Source organism: Dicentrarchus labrax, unplaced genomic scaffold, assembly GCF_905237075.1.
Source record: "Dicentrarchus labrax unplaced genomic scaffold, dlabrax2021, whole genome shotgun sequence".
NCBI classification, from domain to species: domain Eukaryota; kingdom Metazoa; phylum Chordata; class Actinopteri; family Moronidae; genus Dicentrarchus; species Dicentrarchus labrax.
Window position 1 is genome coordinate 17,076,646 of NW_026136715.1, and position 14,752 is coordinate 17,091,397.

A 14,752-nucleotide genomic window follows, 5' to 3' on the forward strand; every position below is an offset into this window, starting at 1 on the left:
CTAATGTTTTCCAATGTTTAAACCAAAAAATGATTATGAAAATTAATTAGTTTTCTGTCAATCAACTACCGGTAATTGTTTAATCAAGTAACTGTTGCAGGTATACAGGTATAAATTAAATGCTAAGCTTCACAAAGTTGTTTGCATGGATTATTTTTGGATTGCAGTTGATGTTCACAATATTGTGTCTACATTTGATTTTATCCAGTTAATTTAACAAAACTAGTCAAGCCCACTCATTTGAAATTCATACCTACACATAAAAATGTCCCCTTTTTAATTTTCACTGATTGCATAATTCAAAACTATTATTCAAAATCAAATCTCACCTCACACTGCTGAAGAAAGGAGCAAATGTTTCATAATGTCACGTGTTTTTAAGTGTCCCTGTGGATCCAAACTCATTCACTTTGGCTTGTATGGGCTTCAGATGTCACTTTAGTTGTGTTGCAGACAGTCCAAATGTCATAGTGTAAAAAAGCATTACTCTAAATTTAGATCCCACTATGTTCTACAATCCTGATGCAATGCTACTGGAAGAGTCTAATTTTACTAGGATGAGTCCACAAGAGGATCTTTTGCCTTCATGTGCTTAACCATGCATAAAGAACAAAACCATCTGCCTTTGCACAGTAAGTTAGAACACATTTTCTCTACTTGCAGGCTGGTTGCTGGTTGCTTGGTTTTCAAAATAAAACCACTTTGACATTATGGTGGCTTGACTGTTCACATGACAAAGGAACAATAGAAATAATATACAAGTATTCATTTGTTTTGACTTTGTCTGGAATGTTAAATAGTCATTTTAGCCCTAATTTGGAGGTTTTGTGTGGAATGGTACTGGCTTTGGTTGACATTAAGATGAGTGGAGGAAGCTGATTAGCCCTGCCAATTCGGCTCACTTCTCATATGGCACGGATCCACTTGCCTAACCCCATGTCTGGATGCTGCACTCTGAAAACAGGCAAGAACCCAATTCATTCACCGCCCATCCAACAACACATTGACTGCACACAAAATATGTTGTAGCAGCTTAACAGCGGCAGACTAATCAATTGATCCAGATTTTGCCGTCCATTGATCTTGGCACACCCTGGGTCCAGACAATTACAGTGCATGTATGATAATGATATCATTAGCAGCCCGTGGCCGATCTATTAGGGCAGGGGAAATGCTAGTAAAAACCACTCGCACCAGGCATGAAAACATTTGCACTGCCAAATGCTGGGAAGAACAGTCCAAATCTGCTTTGCAAATGCCTCCCTGTCACTCTCCCCTCCCCACCTCACCACAGTAACAGTAGAGTGGTAGAGAGGCGGACGAGCCTGCTGGTGCTGCTGACTGGCATTCTGTGTGTTGATGAATGTGCCGGCCTGACGGCTCAATGTGCTTACCTAATAGGAGCTGCTCTACTGTCACACTGAGTTTCTCCGTCTCTCTCTCACTCACCTCACTTTATTTTTTTTATTTTTGGAGGTAGTAAGGAGAGCGTTCCACTTGGCTAGACACTGCAGCCTCCACACTCTGTTTCTCAAAGGTTAATGGAGCTGCCTCACAACGCACGTTAATCACCAGGTAATTGCTTTCGTTTGGCTTGATAGTTGGCTAAGGTCAGCCATGATGACCAGTGCAGCCATTTTGGATGAGGGAATCAGGTTGCTGCGATTTGCCAGATGTGGTTGCCAAGCTAAATTTCTTCTAGCAGTATGTTGTCTTCTATTTAAAAGCCCCTCATATCCTTGACACCCACCTCTTAAGAGTTGGGATATAGTGAAGATGCAGCACAGGCTATCTTTGGTTTCTTCATGTTGTGTTGTGGAGGTGTTTGAAGTGGTTAAGCAAGAGCCTGGTGATAAAATAGTGCCTCTTCTGACAACCATGTGGTGGACAGCCAGAGACACTGACAGACTGAGAGGCGGACTAAAGTCATGAAAGAGAAGAGCTTGTCTTTGATGTCAGCCAGCTTCCAAAGGGGCCGTGGTGGTCCGAGGGGATTGGGGTTTCAGCGTGGGATTTTGGGATTGTCGTGTCAAAAAGGTCTCACTGGGGCTGAGTGAATTTAAGCGTGTGTGAGCGCATGCATTTCACATACGAACACTTACACCAGGCAGCCGAAGAAGGAAAGGCCAGTTTGTATTTGTCATCATCCACATCAGCCCATGGTGCTCACATATAATAACCCTCAACTCACAGAGCATGGAAGTGATCTTTCACATGAGCACACTAGCATACTAGAATATAGGAATGGACATTTCTAGGCCTGTTGAGATTGTTTTGGTTGCCCTGTTGTGACTAGTGGGAAAGAGTGGATGGAGGGGCAGTTTGTTAAAGGAATGATGTTGCATGCCCTGTGCTATTTGGATATAGCCTCTAGGTCAAGATAGGAGAAGATTAAAAGAGAGATATGTTAGTCACAGGCGGATTTTTAGAGGGTTTAAAAAAAAAAACGAGAGACAGATGAGTCCCTGTGTGTGTGCTTGATGGCCACATTGTCTGTCACTGTGGAAATCCCAGAGTTACTGAAGGGATTGCAAAATCAATGTGAGCTATTCATACACGGATCTAATCCTCAGATTTACTGCCATTTAATCTGTGGTTATGGCACGGCTCTGATGGCTCTAATGCCGTCAAACAGATGTCCCTGCTCAGCCACCTAGGTTAGGCTGCACCTGGTGACACCATTGAGCCCTGGCACTAGGTGGCCCACTGCACATTTCAATTTCTCCTCAGGTGGCAACTATTGTACGAAAACAAGCATTATGGTGTTATGGTGCATCAAAAAGAAAAGCAAGCCAAATGTTTACATCAAACATCTGTGACCCCAAAAATCTTTGTTCCTGACATGAATATAAACATTATGTGCTTATCTGGATGATTGATTGAGTATTTGTGCTATTTTTCACAGTATACGGGGCTTGCTGTGCTGTTGAACAGTGCTGAGACGGCATGGGTAGAAATACTTTGATTTTATTCACTGCACACCTGGTGTTATTTTCAAATTCAAAATGGAACAGACCATTTCACTTCAAAAAGCAGGCTGAATTTAGGAGGCGTATTGCATCAGAAGCGGCGAATGAATGATAACAAACAGTATCATTTTGTACATCTGGTAAATACAGTATGTTTCCTTGTTTTGTACCAGCTTTGTCATCAATAAATAATTGGTTAAGAAACGAGCCACGCCCTCCTTTTTTAAAGAAAAAAATTGCTCAGAATAAATCCTAAATGTCCTACATATTCAGTAGTTGCTCGTCATTTTATCTCGTCTGTAAGGTGTCCTTCAATTTCTGATCTTTTACAAACACCTTATGTACCGTGTATTATGCTGACAGATTTCCCTAAATTATTCTCATTATTCATTTGGTTTTGTAGTTTTAGTCACAAAAAAAGTGGCTTTGAGTCACATGAATAGAATATGAAATAATTGATGGATGATAATTGACTACAATGAACAATTTTAATGAAAATAATTAAAAGAATCGCGTCACAAGTTACTATAAAAAAATGATTTGTTAAGATCAAGATGTATCCAGCCATTCATTTGGATTCTTACACTGTATGCGACAGAATAGACAGAAATACACACATATGCATAAACACATCCCCAATCTGTGCGGTGTTAAAAATGCTTACATTGAAACATAGCAGATTGATGTAGCAGTGTGTGCGTGTGTGTGTTTCTGGGTGTTAAAGAGAGTAAATGCAGGGAATCTCTGTGTGCGAATGCTGAATGTGAAATGTCAATGTTATTGAACAGGTGCTGCGAGGCAGAGCTGTGATGTTTTTATTTCCAAGCTCTTGTCAAGCAAGGCAGAGAAGAGAGGGCTCATGGGATAATGGGGGAGGTTCAGGGGTGGGGGACTGTGTGTGTGTGCATGTGTGTGTGTGTGCGCGCGTGTGTGCTTGCGCGCGTTTCTTTGTGTGTGTGCTTTACAGTGTGTGTAGCAGGTATGAGTGCCTAGATCTGTGTGTATCCAGAGAGGCTTATTGAGAAGAGGGAAATGAATACTGGTTTAGAATAAATGCTCACAATCTGCTCATAGAAAATGTTAACTGCACTGTGAATGGTATTATTATTTTTTATTGTGTACCTTCATGTTTCTCAGTGCCTATATTCACCATGTGTTAAACATGATGCCAAATATGGCAGCCGTCTTCACCCATGCATACACCTCTACTGTCAAGCTGTTATCACCTCGTTTGTTCCATTTACACATCATTCATGTTTTCTCCCCTGTCCTCTGTGTGTGTGTGTCTGTTTTTTTTTTCCTTTAGTTTTTCTCTTGCAGACTGTCGTTGTGTCAATACTTGTTGAGAGGCAATGTGGCAGTGAGCTAGGAGGTGAATGCAGTCAAGGTTAGTCAACAATGCTTTGTGACACTGGGGCGCTGACTAACACAGCGTTGTTGTTGTTTTTTTCCTCTCCTCTAACCCCTTCCCCCCCAAAAAAAAAAAAAAATAAAAAATGTTAAAAAAGTCTTTCTAATCCTGCCCCACCCAGTGGACCTTGATCATGTTCTCTACCTGCTCTTGGTGTTCTCAGCTTTATTCCTCGCCATCATCATCCTCACCCCCTTGGTTTGTGCTTTGCCTTCCCCACTGTCCTCCTCCTACCCCTCGAAGCCATCTTTCTTGCTACTTCCTTTGCTAGTAGAGACAACAGCTCAAGCCTGTCAGCCCTCATTCATCCCTCAACTGCTAACTCATGCTAACACCCTACTGTGTTTCTTTCTGGATGCATATTTTGCTATGTTTTTCCCACTACCCCACACCTTTCTACTTCCCTTTGCAGCCAGTGCAATGCTGTCTTTGGCAACGTCATGCCTTTAAGCCCCCAATCTACCAATCTTTGTCATTGCGCTTTCACTTGTGATTCTGCGTTGCACTTTTAATTCCAATGAACGCATGTGAAAATGTGATTACCGTGTTGCCATTTCCTCTCCCAGCAATTTATAAAAAAAAAAAAGAGGTGTGAGAATAGCGGCGGAGAATCCAGTCACGATATAGAGGAGGGTGGGGGCTGCAGTTCAAAGCCGACTAGCAGGTTACTTAATGAGTTTGGTAATTGGCTTGCTGCGGCCTCCGCGCATCCCTGCCCTCCTGCTGCTGATGTGTGCAGGAACAGAGAGAGCTACGGCTCCATCTTCCCTTCCCTCACTCGACCCATCCATCTTCCCCCTCCATCCATCCCTCTTCCACGAGCTGGCTTGAGCAGCCTAATGCTGCACCGAGCCTCCTCTGTCTGTTCCCCCGCTGTTCCTTTCATAAAGACAGTTGGCATGCTGCATGTTAGTTTTCCACTCTGCTCAATATCAAATATCAACAGTGTTACTCTATCTCTCATTCCCCCTGTCTCTCCTACTTGGTTGCTATCTTTTTCACACACACACACACACACACTACATACCACACGCGCTATTATATGTTAGATGCTTCATGCATTATGCAGAATATGTGCATCCAAACAAGCAATTTGCAGAATTTCCAGCTCACCACTTCTGAGTTGTAATTCTCTGTGGCCACAACAGCATAATGAGAAACACACTTCCATGCTCAGTTGATTCATAAGTCCAAACAATAAAGACAAAGAGTAGCAGGCTTGCCTTGTAATCATAAATGACACCTAACATATTATTCTCAGATTTCAGCGCATTATCTCCTCACCAGAGACATCAAAGGGACAGCTATTCTTCTGGTCTCATTGCTGTTATAATAATGTGTGTAGGGGGAAAAAAACGGCATCACATCTGGTTTAAATCTCATTAACTCGTATGCTAAATTATGGTGATAATAGTTGGAGGGGAAAAAAAAATTTAACATGACCTTCATGGTTTAGTTGTAATTGAGAGAGGTATGGTTTTTAGTCTGGATTGTTTATTGCTTTGTTTGTTTTTAATAAGCCCCCAGATTTAGTACCTTTGGGGATCTGCACTAGTGAGGCTAACCTAATATATATTCTGGCTAATGAGCGAGCGTCCCACCTTCCTACCTGTTTCCATTAATTTCCATTTTGTACCTTTAAAAAGCCATAAATAAAGCCTGCATGCATTAGTAAATGTAGCCATCTCCAGTTGCAAGACTGCTGCCAAGCTTTTTATCTACTCCCACAGTAGAGCAGTTGAATCTGAACGCTGTCGGGGTTGGAAGGCCAAAGCACAGCTAAGTGGCTCCTCTTGACCTCAGCACTGATCTCCAAACTGTCTGCTCCGACTGCACACAGACTGATTTTACCCATTCGCTCCCACAAAAACAGTCTAATCTCATAACACAGCCTCAACGCCCTGTCTCTGTGCTGTCTCTTTGAATAACACATCCTTTTCTCACCGCACCCAGCGCTGACATGCTGACCGTACACTTGCTTTTGAGATTACTTCTCTGCTATTATTCTTGCCAAATTGAAAAAAAAGAAAAGGAATATGAGGAAAGGGAGTTGGAAAAATTCAAGGATGTGAAAAATTAGCTTGAATAACTTGAGAATCTTGTCCCTCTGACCTGTAATGGATGTGCTTATTCTAGTTATCACTATCTATCTGTAAACTAGATGGCTGAATCATTAGCTTACACACTGAGAGCAGCCAAGTGTGACCAGAGGAGAATAATTGATTCCAGAATAAGCGTCGGTACTGGAGGGGGGGAAAAAAATGCAGATTTGTCGGCCATTGCGCCATATTGAGCATCTTAATATGCATGTCATGGATTATAGTGTAGGGAGTTAATTTTTTTGTTTTACACATCATGAGCCTCTAGTCCCCCACTCCACCTCCTCTTTCTAGCACAGCAACAGCGTAAAAGCTGCACCTCCACTCACTGTCCATAGGGTGGCAGTGTGTGGAGGTGAGACAGCCATGTGCTCTGTGTGAAATGGAGCAGTCACTGGCTATTTGAGCAGATTAGCTCAGAGACAGTAACCACACAGGAATCACACACCCCAACCGCCACTCTCTCTTTTGCTTTCATGACCATGGACCCCCATTTTCTTTGCAGACTGCTGATGACTTTTAAACACAGTCTCACCCTCTTGCTGGAATAGGATTTTCCTAACTGGATCCAGAGCTAAGCACCAGACACATGTACTGTTTGTTTATCTCGCTGTGTCTTTGTTCACAAAAGGATTTGCCTGAAATGTAAACTTCCTCTTTTCGCCACAGCGTGCACTCTGTCTCTCTGTGGCCCTCTTGGAAATACAGTCTCATTCCTCAGAGTCTGTTCTCAGTGCAGCCACGGCAGGCTGAACTGCTCTTTTATTCAGATGAATGAGGCCCTGTTTTGCCCGGAGAATCAGACAGACACAGACAGTCCATGTGAGTGCTTGAAGAATGTGGAAAATCAGGGCCTCAGTGAAATAGCATCTGAGGTATTACATGTGTGCATTTTTTTGTGTCTCTTGCAAAGTTGGTGGATTGTTCTCTGATTCATAAGCATTTGACACCCTGGTCTTGTTTTACCTTAGCCTCTTTCTTCATTACAGCAAGCTGTGGTCTAATGGAAACTGTCGACCTCTCTGTGTGAAGAAAAAAAAAGATGTAGTGTGAGCTTCTATTAAAAGCTGTGTGTTTTGTGCTCATGTATATTAATGGGCAATCAGGTTGTGTTGTATTGTATAAAAGGGAAAATGTTTTGCCTTCGTCTCACTAACATTTGATCAATTTGTCTGCCAGGTGGCAGCTACCTCCATCTGGAATAAGGTTTACTTACATTAAATTTTTTTTAATATGCAATAGTTTTACCAAATGGCTCCTGCAAGCAAGTTTCACTCTCTTGAGTAGCTTGTGTAGCTTGGCAAAGAGATTAGACATATGTAGCCTACAAGTGTCTTGGTTTTCAGAGTGTTGCGAGGCTGCCAAATGTGACTGTGAATAGCTATGTAAACAAGATAGCTATGTGAGGCTAGACCTCGCACTGATTGCCTGAAGTGAAATACCATTCCTTTACTTCTCTCACATTTTTACAACTGTGTTAATGATAGCAAATAAAGGCTTGCTAGGTAGCAGCTTAATTACTAGCTGTCTGTTTGGATTGTCTCCAAAGGACATCTTGATACAGCTGTTTGCTTGTATAGGGAAAAGTGTTAGCTCCTATTGTATAAAAGGCCCCCCATTTCTCCTTTTTTTTCTTTTTTAAATTAATGAAATTTTGCTCTGTCGAGTGCTGTTCTTTTTAGCTAAAGCAATAGTCCTTGAAACAGTGAATCTTCATATCCACAAGTGTGTAGTTAACCATATTTAGTTGAGTAATTTCCTTGAGTTACTTTGTTGGGAGATTGGAGAGGATTGTTTTATTGCTTCCCCTTCTCTCAACCCCCTCCGGGCAAAGTCTGTGTTTTAATTAGTCGTGTAAGACCCTATTTTCCCTTTGGATTCCCCCAACTTATAAAGTGCTCTCTTAAGAATCCACGAAGGCTAAAAGGGGCAATGAATGATTTGAAGTCAGCTTTTTTTTGCCTGCCTGCCAACAGAGAACGAGGGGGGGGTATCAGCACTTGCCGTCAGCATGAGGAACAGTAACTTCAAGCAGCAGTCACACAGAGTCTTTGTTCTTTATGGATTTAGTACGTGTGGCAAAGAGAGAGTCGCTGCTTTAAAGCCCCATCTGGAAAAGCACTGTTCAGGTTTCTAATATGAGTAGAACTGCTCCTGTAGATAATACCTGCCTGTGAATGGTAAAATGGTCTTCGAGGTTCAATCTAGCACATCCGTTTTTTTTCTTTTCTTCTTTTTTTCCTCCCCGCATTATGTTTTGGCAGCAGGGAAGTTAGCTTGTTACACTGTGGAGATTTAGTCATGTGTTAAAGTCGAGCTTCTGAAGTACACCCCCACCACCGCCACAACCTAACCCTCCTCTTGGTTTACAAGTCTGTTTTCTTCTCTCAATCCCTTTTTTTTCTTCAACTTGTCTGCTCATCCCTGGTGAATGTATTAAATGAAGTTACTAGATATGAGTGCTTAAGAGGCCAGGCCCTCTGAGGCTTGCCAAGTCTCTCACAGGCTTGGCTCAGTCATCCATGTCACTTTTTTTTTTCTGTTGTTTCAGCTACTGGCTGACTTACTTGTATTGCCGAGCGCTTTTCTCTCTTTCTCGCCTTGCTCTCTGTGTTTGCTGCCTCTGAGTGGCTTGTTTTTCCTCCAGTGTGGAGAAATCAGGCTAAAGCAAACAGTGTGTGTCAGCCACAGCTTTTGTTAAGTATTCATTTTTAATGAGCGTAAGTGGCTACAGAATCCTATAAACCATAAATGGAGTAGTCAGACTGGAGAGGGGGGGAGAGTGTGTTGGCCTTTGATTCAGGTGCAATCTCAGTCTTTTTGTTTAGTAACACTTGTACTAATTACGCTTGATGTGGATGAAGAAAACATATTTCAAAATCATAGTTTGTGCTGCTTTATTGTGCCATTTTTTCCTCCCTCATACGCCCCCTCTGGTTTTGTTAGCTCTTACCAGGAATTGTTCTTTAGGAAAAAGAGTGTCGCAGAAAAGTGTCATTTTTCCCTTTTGAGCAGCGTACAGCTCTTTTAGATTTAATTTCCTCTGAATTCAGAAAGAGGCACCAAGTATCCAGTTTTTGTTCTGTCAGGATCGAAGGCACTGCTAGTTGTAGGGGAGGTGTGTGTGTGTGTGTGTGTGTGGGGGGGGGGTTCGCTTAGGGAAAAGGTATTGTGATGGGCCGTTTGAATGCTGAACAGAATTGAATAGACACAGTCAGCTTCCCAGATACATGCTTAGGCCTGTAGAATGTGGAGTGCTTTGCTTGTAACTGCACCGGTTGTCTCCTTTCATTATCGGTTAATGGTGCCCAACTTGACAGAGCCATGTGATAAACAGTGGAGCTGTGAAATCCTGGAGGTGGAGTTCTCGTCTGCCTGATAATGGGATCTCATCTGCCGGGGAGGGGAGCCTGCCCCGCCAGCCAATCCAGCTTTGCTCTGCACTGCCTTCAGAGAGGATTCGCTGCACTCACCCTTCACTGCCGTCTTGGCCATAACTTAAGCCCCGACAAACCTACTGAAAATGTTGCCGTTTGACTGGTTTCTCACTGTAGCGCATGATAGTCATTTTTTGGAGCCTGAAATATCATTGGATTCCTTTTTAGGCTTTGATTGTACATTAGAGGCGTACATTTCCACCTTCTTATCAATCTTGGATCCTTTGAATGTTTGTGCAACTAAGGAAAGGGGGCAGACTGTGTGAGTGTGTGTGTGTGTGTGTGTGTGTGTTTAAATATCATAAACATTGACCTTGTGAAATGTATACATACTGTGATAAAGGAGGAGCTGTGGCTTCTGTGGTGTTAGGTTACTATGTGGAGGGGGGGAGTAGGACTGCTCAGGACAGTTTCCTCAGGAGCTGTGAAAGGTTTTACCAGCACTTTGTTACACAGCGCACCCCCCCCCCTCCTCTATGCTATTGAAACGAAGACGACCAACATGGTTTGTAGCACAATGAAGGACCCCCTGCACACCACCCTCAACTCAATTGCTATTGATCCTCACTGCCTGTCTCTCCTGCTGCCCAGCTTTAGTGCAAAAAAAGAGCCCAATGCACAAACTATTTGGTTTAGTTAATTGGATTTTGACAGTGATCCAATATCATGTTTAAGACAATGAAAATGTGTCAAGCTCGCTCAGTGAAATGGAAATCATCCTATTAATTTATAACTTAATGCAGTCCATCTTTGTTTCCCCTGCTCCTCTTAGTGTGTGTGTGTGTGTGTGTGTGTGTGTGTGTGTGTGTGTGTTGGGGGGGTGTCATGTTTTTTAAAGATAAAACAAAACCTAATGTATATTTTTCTACATACAAAACGGTACAAAACGAGAATGGACACCTTGAAAAGAAAAAAAAAACAGGATCACATTTTGATGTGATGTGCAGGCTAACCATTAAAATCAGACTCCCCAAATATTGCTAATGGACTATTCACATTATCATCCCTGCTTGTTTCTGCCTTTTTAATGGGTGGGGTGACTAATTAATTCATTATCCAAAAATGCAAATGAGATCCACAAGCCCGAGCAGCATTCAAGTCGCTTTCCTCTTGTGCATTTTCCATCAGACGCATATTGTAATGTTCTCAGACATAAGCATGTATTTAACAACATTTTACTATTATTATTATTATTTTAACCATTAAAACGTGCTGGGTGGCATTGTACAGACATACATAAAAGTAAGGCTATTGAGCCATTATTAACAAGACACTACTACCACCACCACCACTACTACTTCTAGCTTTCATTGTCTCGCTTTAGTGTTTCAGTTACATTCCCATAAGCGTTACCATTGATCGGTTGATGATGGTCGGTCAGGCCACTTTTTGGCTGCCGTGCATCGTGGTGCAGTTGCAGGCAAACAAACACACACACACACACACCACACACACACACACACACACACCGTGCAGGCAGCGTTTCCCTACGGGGGCTGCCATCAATCAACAGTCACATTGGCGCCCCCCACCCCAACCACCCCTTTGTCCCTGACGATTATTTGAATCCAGTCCATGTTTTTGTTTCGCTCGCATTTTTTTTCTCCTTCTCTCTTATTTTTTTTTTTGTTGAGTGTGGTCGGGGTAATTCTCCTTCACTAGTGTCTGGATAAAGAAAGACTAGGTCAGCCATGTGGATGCGTCTGTTGAACAGCTGAAGAGGAGGGAGGAGGAGGAGGGAGCGATAGGGGGAGCGTGGAGTGAGTGTGTGTGCATAGGAAAGAGAGAGAGAAGAGAGGGGAGAGAGAGAGAGAGCGCGCGGTGTGTGTGTGTGTGTGTGTGTGTGGAAAAAGGAAGCGGAGCCTGTAAACGGCGAACTCACTGGTTTCCTACCCCTCGAAACAACTAACCAGCGCTGTTGTTACTTTTCATGTGGACACTATCATCGGCAGCACCGACAACACGGCCAAAGGGAATAGGAGCAGTTCCGAGGAGGAGGTTTCTTTTTGGGGGGGACTAGCAAACGTTATAGTGCCTTTTTTGCTCGGTGATTTCGGACGTGAACAGTCCATCAGTAAAGTGAAACCGTCTTTTGTTGAAGCAAGTGCTCGCCTGAACCCCTCCGTGCGGACAGCGGGGTTAAAAAGAAACAACAAAAAAATAGCCGGGGGCAATACAAGAGGGGGAAAAAAACGTGTCCGTGTTCGTCTCGTTTTTTTGGTCCCGGTTCTTGGATTTGGCCCAGCTGGCTTAAGTTCGGTGGGTCATCCAGTGGGGGGAAAGGATCCGCGTTTTCAACTTGTTTGCAGCGGTCTCTGGGACTCCAAGAATCACCAGACTGGCGGGTGAGTAGTTGAATACAAAAAAAGATTGCAGGACGGTTGTGGTCGGAGGAGGAGGAGGGGGTGCAGACAGAGGGGGGGGGGAAGCAATGTGTGGGTGATTTTTTAAAAAGAAAAAAATGGAATTTAGGCAGTAGTGTTGGTTAAAGCCGGGTGGCACTTAGACTTTGACCTAAAAGTGTCTAAATTGTGTTTATACGCGGAGGAGGAAGCGCTTGTGACCTCCAGTCAAATGTTTCTGAGTGCTGAAAGTTTGGCTGCATTGTTGCAAGTTTTTACTCTCTCGCTCTGGACGGTGCAGCAGGACCCTGGAGCAACCTCCATGACCTGCCCCCCTCCAACCCTGTAACAGGGCTTGCAGCAGCTAATGGTTTCAAAGTGAGAATAATGAAGTAAACAAAAAGAGAGTTTAAATGGCAAACTACCTGAACAGGAAACACACATCAAAGATGTTTTATTTAAAAAAAAACCCCAACTACTTGTGTGAGTGTGTGTATTTGAGCAATCAGTCAACTTCGAGGAACGAAAAGTCACATTTTGACAGGGAAAAATGTTGAAATAGATCCTGATGAGTCAGTGGCACATAAATTTGATGGGTGGGATTTCCCCCAGTTTCACATAAAGGATTGGCTGTTGGATTTACAACCTTGCTCGTGTCATAAATTGATTATTGGACTGTAATAATGGAAAGTAGCTGGGTCTTGGGTAGGGGGCAGTGTGTGTGGGAGACCTGCTCAGCCAGTTGCAAACTGTTGAAGGACCTCCAAATTAACTTGACTTCCCCCCTTCAGCACCCCAGAGGCTATGAACTCTGGCCCGAGCACATGCAGCTCTCACTGTGAGGTGGGGGGGGTTGTGCCTGTTGTTGAAAAGAGGGGGGGGGGCGCTGGATGGGTGGTGGGGTGGATGTGTGTGTTTTAGGAGGGGGGCAGCTTAGGATTTGAAAGCAGACTACAGTTATTTGTCTGAAAGGCAGCTTATCTAATGTTTTCCACTTATAGTAGAAAAGGGGGGAGGAGGGCTTGTTTACTTAACTCACTGTAAAATTGGTCATAGTAAGTCTTCATGTGACTCCAGTCAGAAGCTGAATCCGCAGGGTATGTGGCCACATAAGCACAAAGAAAGCTTCAGCCCTGACACAAGATTCAAATCATTGAAGAAGGGAAGAGGGAGGGAGGGGCAGTGATTGCCTTCAATCTCTGCCATATAAAAACAATCCCTTCCTGAAATCCTCCCCCCGCTGCTGCGTTTTTCACTCAACTATTACAAGGACTCAGATGTTGCATCGCTAATTGTGAGGAGCTAATCTCCACCATGCCCCAGCTTCCTGTGGCATTTTTTTGTGCCCCCCTTGCTAGCTGAGAAGTGACCTCTAGCTTAATGATTTGAGATGTGATTAATCCACTTGAGTGGGAAGACACTGCACGGGATAATGTATGGCACAAGCGCCGCGGATAATGGATGGTTGTTGGAACATAAAGGACATTTGCTCCACGTTAAAATAAATAAATAAATAGTTTGAACATTCGAGGCCTGCTCGGTCTTAAAAGTCACGCGATTGTGAATATGGTAAATTATATAAGTCATGAGGTGCAATTATAGTTAAAATGTTAACAGTGGTTTCTTTCTTAGTGTCCCTGTGACTCACTACTCTGAACAGCGCTCAACTGTCAGTCCGTGCTCTCTAATCTTTGATTTAGATATCAGTAGTAGATGGAGTGTGAAGATTAGGCAGACAACAAGACTTGCTTCCCTTTTATTGATGACGATCATGTGATGTGACTTCTCATGAGTTTTATTTGCGCCACCATATCGGCTGGCAATATGGCGGTGTAAACAAGACGGCGCATTCCAGTCTCATGAGTGACACTGAGGCCTTTCTCTTTTTCTGGTCACTCACTAGAGCTTTTTTCCATGTATACTTTTTTTCCCTTGTTTGGTGGTAACTTACTCAGGAGAAGGATAGCCATTTCCTTTTATAAGAGTGTCTCTGAAATGGTAACCACTTGTGCGGCAGAAAACATTTTGTTTATGTGGGTAACTTGCAATCAAAGTCACAATCTCAGCCTCCAGTGTCATGTGGGAAAACATGCATAGCTTGCCTTTCTGAACACATTTTGAAATGGCATGAGCCTCACTTCCCCCAGAGGTCATGATATCCATTTAGTTTCACTACTTGTGGATTGAATGAAAGAGGAAGTGGTCAGCCCTCTTAATGGAGTTGTACACAAGGGTACGAGTTGTTCTGCAGTGTGGGATTTGCATGGGAAAGAGAGCACTGAGCGTTTCACGGTGAGTCTGCCGTCAGATGAGAATATAGCAGCCTAAATCTTAATTATGTACACACCACCATACTGCTGTCGGTATCATTTCATATCATCTCCATTTGCAGTGCTTTGTACTAGTGTTTTGTAGGAAATTAAATCTGATGTGCAATTTGATCTGGGTCTGAGTCCGCAGTCTGTGTTTCATGTAAACCAAGGGAAGCATAGTA

At 43.2% G+C, this 14,752-nt stretch overlaps 1 protein-coding gene across 4 annotated transcripts in view; it reads left to right on the forward strand.

The window, feature by feature from the left end:
* rerea (arginine-glutamic acid dipeptide (RE) repeats a) overlaps positions 1 to 14,752 on the forward strand; it is a 124,964-nt gene that overhangs the window by 23,359 nt on the left and 86,853 nt on the right. For 2 of the 4 annotated variants that reach the window (XM_051424228.1, XM_051424225.1), the window contains exon 2: positions 4,276 to 4,356. The exons of 1 other annotated variant lie outside the window; for it this stretch is intronic. The gene's annotated coding sequence lies outside the window, so the exon portion shown is untranslated. Of the gene's footprint in view, positions 1 to 4,275; positions 4,357 to 11,643; positions 12,262 to 14,752 lie in introns of those variants that run through there. One more of the 4 variants, XM_051424226.1, reaches the window with a different exon arrangement.